The sequence below is a fragment of the Octopus bimaculoides genome, chromosome 5 (assembly GCF_046866305.1).
Source record: "Octopus bimaculoides isolate indiv1 chromosome 5, ASM4686630v1, whole genome shotgun sequence".
In the NCBI taxonomy this organism is placed as follows: domain Eukaryota; kingdom Metazoa; phylum Mollusca; class Cephalopoda; order Octopoda; family Octopodidae; genus Octopus; species Octopus bimaculoides.
Genome location: NC_142932.1, coordinates 48,752,085 through 48,757,953, shown reverse-complemented (window position 1 = coordinate 48,757,953; position 5,869 = coordinate 48,752,085). Strand labels below are relative to the sequence as shown.

Sequence of the window (5,869 nt, the reverse complement as noted above, 5' to 3'; positions counted from 1 at the left end):
GAAATTGTGGGGGAGGGGACTAATCGATTAAATCGACTCCAGTGTTTCACTGGTACTTATTTTATCGAACCCGAAATGATAAAAAAAAATGCAAAGTCGACCTCGGCGGAATTCGAACTCAGAACGTAGCGTCAGACGAACTTCGACCAGTATGCTAACGATTCTGCTAGCTCACCACCTTTAGTAATAAGTAATATACATGTTGGCGGGTGTGTTGTTTCTTTTCAGTTGCAGTTTATATAGCAGGGAGAGAGAGAAAGAAAGAGAGAGAGAGAAAGAGAGAGAGAGAGAGAGAGAGAGAGTAAAGGAAAGTTTATTTAGAGAGTTAGTACAAGACGTGCAGAATGATTGCACATATCAGGATTTGTGGCCGGCAATGAGTAAAAGAACGTTACACACACGCACTGTAAGATATTACGGACCATAGAGACGGAGAGAGAGAAGGAGGCGGGGGTAAATGAAAAAGTATGTAGCTGCAGCTGAAAAAGCTCTGCGTTCGTTAATATTTATTGTAATTAATATTTGCCTTAGATGCTTTTCAAGTGAACTGTTCTTTATCAGTGTTTTCTTTTTGCATTAATCACGACGGTATTCAGTAATTTAAGAATTTATAGCGAACTGTTCCAGATGAATATATCATTATAGTTGCTACAAGAATATTAATAGAGTTTTGCCATAACGGGTAATATCTGGAAATATCACATACAATAAGTTAACTTTATCAAAATACTCTTACTGGCAAAAGTATACTTCCTAAGTTACCTCTGTCATATTAGGAGCAAAATGCCAGTGTGTCTGTGTGTGTGTGTGTGAGTGTGTGTATTACAATATTACAATATTGAAATAAACTAGTACTTTCATGCGTTACGCAGTCATCAGGTTTATGTAGAGACAGTCGTGTTCCACTGTCACTACATAAGTCTGATGATTGCGCAATGCATGAAAGTACTAGTTTATTTCAAATTGTAAAAAAAAAAAAAAAATGCAAATAATAGAACATGCAAATCGGTTGGAATTTCATTGATTAATTTATTCTTCTGTACACAATCGCATAAACTCTTGCGGTTTGTGTAATGAAGTGATGTTCTCATTCTTCTATTACAAAAATACGTACGACACAGCCGTAATGAACTGACAATTACCCATCGTCTGTTATTATTCATTTTATTATAATACACCAAGGGAATTTACAACTTGTTGGACATTCTAGAGTATAACAACAACGCACAATTGAACGTAACGCATATTTTGGACGAGCCCCTAGGCGCTAAATACTGATAGGAATGCTTTTCTCTGTGTGTACAACCGGAATGTCCTATTTGATACCTACCAACCATAGGTCGGAACCACAGGTTTATCCAACCCTACCTGGTGGATATCTTTCCGAGTTTCCGATTCTATCTGAATCCTTATTTTAGTATATGTATATGTGTATATATATATATATATATATATATATATATATATACAAGCACGCGCGCACACGCACACACACACACACACACACACACACACACACACACACACACACACACACACACACATATATATATATATGCACCCATGTCGTCAATACACTTTTGCCACTTCAGCGGTAGCTTGTCCCGCCCGGAACTGTAAAAGCCTGGTATTCTGAAGTCTATATTGTGTTGGAAGGCCTGTTTCACAGCGTCGTCGGAATTAAATCTTCCCATCAAAAAGTTATCCAAATTCTGGAAGATGTAGTAGTCAGTGGGGGCAAGTTCAGGTGAGTATGGTGGATGATGGAGGACTTCCAAATCCAACTCATGTAGTTTCGCCAATGTAATTTTTGCGATGTGTGATCTGGCGTTGTCTTGCAATAAAATAGGAGTGGATCTGTTGACTAATCTAAGCTGTTTTTTTTTTGTAAATTTCTGCATCATTTGGTCCAGTTGTTTGCAGTATACTCCGGCCGTGATTGATGAAGCAAGTTTAATGAAATAATAATGGATAACACCTGCGCCAGACCACCAAACACACACCATCAGCTTCTTTTGGTGAATTTTAGTTTTTGGACTGTTTTGGTGGCTCGTCTTTGTCCAACCATTGTGCTGAACGTTTACGGTTGTTGTATTGGATCCATTTCTCATCACATGTTACAATTTGATTCAAAAATGATTCATATTTGTGACGAGAAAGTAGCATAATGCAGGCTTCCAAACCGTTGCTATTTCTGAATAGTGGGTTACACATGAACTCATTTCTTCTTCTTCTTCTTCTTCTTCTTCTTCTTCTTCTTCTTCTTCTTCTTCTTCTTCTTCTCCTCCTCCTCCTCCTCCTCCTCCTCCTCCTCCTCCTTCTTCTTCTTCTTCTTCTTCTTCTTCTTCTTCTTCTTCTTCTTCTTCTTCTTCTTCTTCTTCTTCTTCTTCTTCTTCTTCTTCTTCTTCTTCTTCTTATTATTATTATTATTATTATTATTATTATTATTATCATTATTATTATTAGTATTATAAATAGCAAATATTATAGAAGATAGTATTTTCCAGGAGAACGAATATTCCTATATATCTATGTGTCTGTATTCGACGTCATGTATGTATGTATGTATGTATGTATACATGTATGTATGTATGTATGTATGTATGTATGTACGTACGTACGTATGTATGTATGTATACAGACACACACACAAACACACAGACACACACATACACACACACACACAACTTTTATAATAAATACCGTTGTATATCAGGCTGAGTAAAAAGTAAATAACGTTTTGAAACATGAAATCCATCACAATATATTACAATACTGTGGAAATTTTCTTCATCAAAGAATATACCATTACAATCAACACATTTTTGTCAACGAGTTACAAGTTAGTTTATTCCGGTAACATAAAAATCTCGAGCTCATGAACGCATTTTCAGCATCGATTGATTTTTGAACTTCTCTCGCAAGAAACCATCAAGGTGCTTGAAAAAGTGGTGGTCGTTAGGAGAAAGGTCTGAAGAATAAGCTTAGTGGAGAAGAACTTTGTAGCCAAGTTTCCTCAGCTACTGGAGCGTCATTAGTGAAACGTGTGGTCGAGCATAGTCATGAAGAATGATTGAAATGCTTCTGTTGACTAGTCTTGGACGGCGGAGTAAGATTTTCGTTCATTTTGCTAATTTTATGGCAATATGTTTCTGCAGTAATGGTTTTTCTGGGTTCAAAGTAGTTATAGTGGATGAGTCCAGCAATACACCACCAAATAGTCACCATAACGTTCCTTTTTAAGTGCTCGGGTTTAGGGAAAGTTTTCCGTGCTTCATTTTGGTCCAACCACTGCGAAGAACGTATTTTGTTCTTGTACAGAATCCACTTTTCATTGCAAGTTACAATACGGTCGAGAGATGGATCAGTTTGGTTACGGAGAAAAAGTGACGGGCAAATTTCATTTCTGCGCATTTTCTGATTATCATTCAAATCGTGTGGTACTCATTTATCAAACTTTTTGATTTTCCGATCGCATGCAAATGGTTGCAGGCACTTTTCTTGCTAACGTGGAGTTCTTTTGCCAGTTCTCGGGTGGTTTTATGTGAGTCTTTCTCAATGACAGTCTTTAATTGACCGTCATCTATGACAGATGGGCGTCCACTACGCCCACGATCTTCAAGGCTCATGTCGCCACTGCAAAATCGTTTAAACCATTTTCGAGCTGAATAGCAAAATTGCTCGAATATCGCGCTTCGACAGTTCCATTTAAGATGATTCTAACAACGGTGTAAAAAAATCAATGTTAATTTATTGATGCATTTGGGCATGTCTATGTCTGTTTATCGAACAATTGCGAAAATATGTTTAAAAAAATTCAAAACTTTGCAAAAATCCGGTACAAATTCTTCCTGGTTCACAAACGTCGCTTACTTTTTACTCAACCTCATATATATATTTCATATGACGTAAGGGGAGATTACCGCAAATCTTATTGGAATTACTTCACATGCATATTATATCATGTTATTTGCACCAGTTTGACGTTACCATACTGGTTGGCCAACAGAAGAATATAACAGAACATAGATTATACAATGTTAGTTTAGATTTTAAATACTGACTTTCAGAAAGAAACAATTGGATGTATTTATCCAAATACTAAATTTAGTACGCTGTGATGTAAGACGTCTATTTGCCTTAGATACACATTAATTTCCAATTACTTCGGCAATTGCAACGACCATTAGCAAAACACAAGGTCAGTCATTCGCTCAGATTGAAATATATCTGCTTTCTCCCGTCTCATCTCGCGGTAAATTCTACGTTGTACTCTTTAAAATTACAAACAGAAATAATATGAACGTGCACAGAAAAAAATTAATGTTCAGAACTACATTTTACCCATCTGAGTTATTATGTTAAATACAGCCGTCACCACCTCTTCCTCCTCATTATTGTTGCATGTTTACTTCAAGGTAAACGGCGAAATTCTCCATTTGTGTGTTAAAGCTAATAATATTTAACAGAAAAGTAAGTTTTTATTTTTCACTTCTCTAAATTTTCCAATTGCCAATTCTGTTGCATCATGTAAATATCTGCATTCAATATTAGATGTAGTTTTTCTACATTTTAACTTTATTTTATTATCACTTTCAATACATTTAAGTAAATAAACATATTAATCGTCTCTATTGACGGTATGGGTGCAGTACAATATACATACACACACACACACACGCACGCACGCACGCACACACACACACACACACATATAGTACAATAAATATATGTATGTATGTGTATATATATGTATATATATACATACATACATATATATATATATATATATATATATATATATATATAGAGAGAGAGAGAGAGAGAGAGAGAGAGATACAAAGAGGAAGAGAGAGAGAGTAAGAGAGGGAGAGTGATGATTGGAAAGAAGAGCTAGGTCATCACCACATCTGCAGTGGTGCTGCAGTAGGAAGAGTGGGTTTTGTGTACAGTGCAGAGGAGTTCCATGAGGAAGTGTGTAGAACTGTCAACACTACACCAGCTCATAACATCCTACTTGTTCTGGGTGACCTCAATTCGCATCTGAGTAAGGAGAGCGGTGAGGATCCTTACTGGTACTTCCATAACAACACCCACCAAAATGGGAGACTACAGAGGAACACCCTGCTGGAGGCGAACTTGATGGCAACGAACCCAAGTTTCAGAAAGAAACCAAGGAAAATGTGGACCTACATTTCTGATACGCACCTGTCCAAGTCCCAGATTGATTTCATTCTGGTGAGGAAGAAGCAGCGGAATACTGTTCTGAACACAGACGCATACAACTATTTCAGTACACTGAGCAATGATCAGCGGCTTGTTATGAGTAAGGCCCGGGGAACTTAAGAAAGAGTAAGGCTCAGCTCCGGAGAACAATCTATGAGTGGGGAGCGTTCAAGGAAGATGATAAGCTACAGCAGAGTTACACAATAAAAGTGAGCAACAGGTTCAGTACTCTGTGTGGAAAGACAAGAGAGAGAGAGAGAGAGAGAGAGAGAGAGAGAGGGAGATTGGAGGGACTAAGGAAGTGTGAGGAGGAGATATGGGTACTGCACCAAAGCGGTGGCAGAAGCAAGCGAAGTCCTGGTGCTGAGGAGACAGAAGAATAGAGGAACGTTAACTCTGCAGACCCAAAGAGAACATATGAAAGCTGCCAAAGACCAATTACTTGCTGATCCTACGGAGGAGTGCTAACTTTTATTTTAGCATAAGCGTTTGCTAGTCAGCACCATCCGTCACTTTTGTGACCTCTATTAATTTTACCTTTAGGTTCTAATTGCTAATAAGCCACAATTTTAATTTGTTATGTGTGTGTGTGTGTGTGTGTGTGTGTGTGTGAGTGTGTGTAAATGTATATTGCCTTCGAAAC

The 5,869-nt window shown here is 37.5% G+C and overlaps 1 pseudogene; it reads right to left on the bottom strand.

Moving 5' to 3' along the window:
• Nucleotides 1–648: 648 nt before the first annotated feature.
• On the bottom strand, nt 649–2,214 carry LOC149135512 (histone-lysine N-methyltransferase SETMAR pseudogene; annotated as a pseudogene).
• Between the last annotated feature and the right edge of the window lie 3,655 nt (nt 2,215–5,869).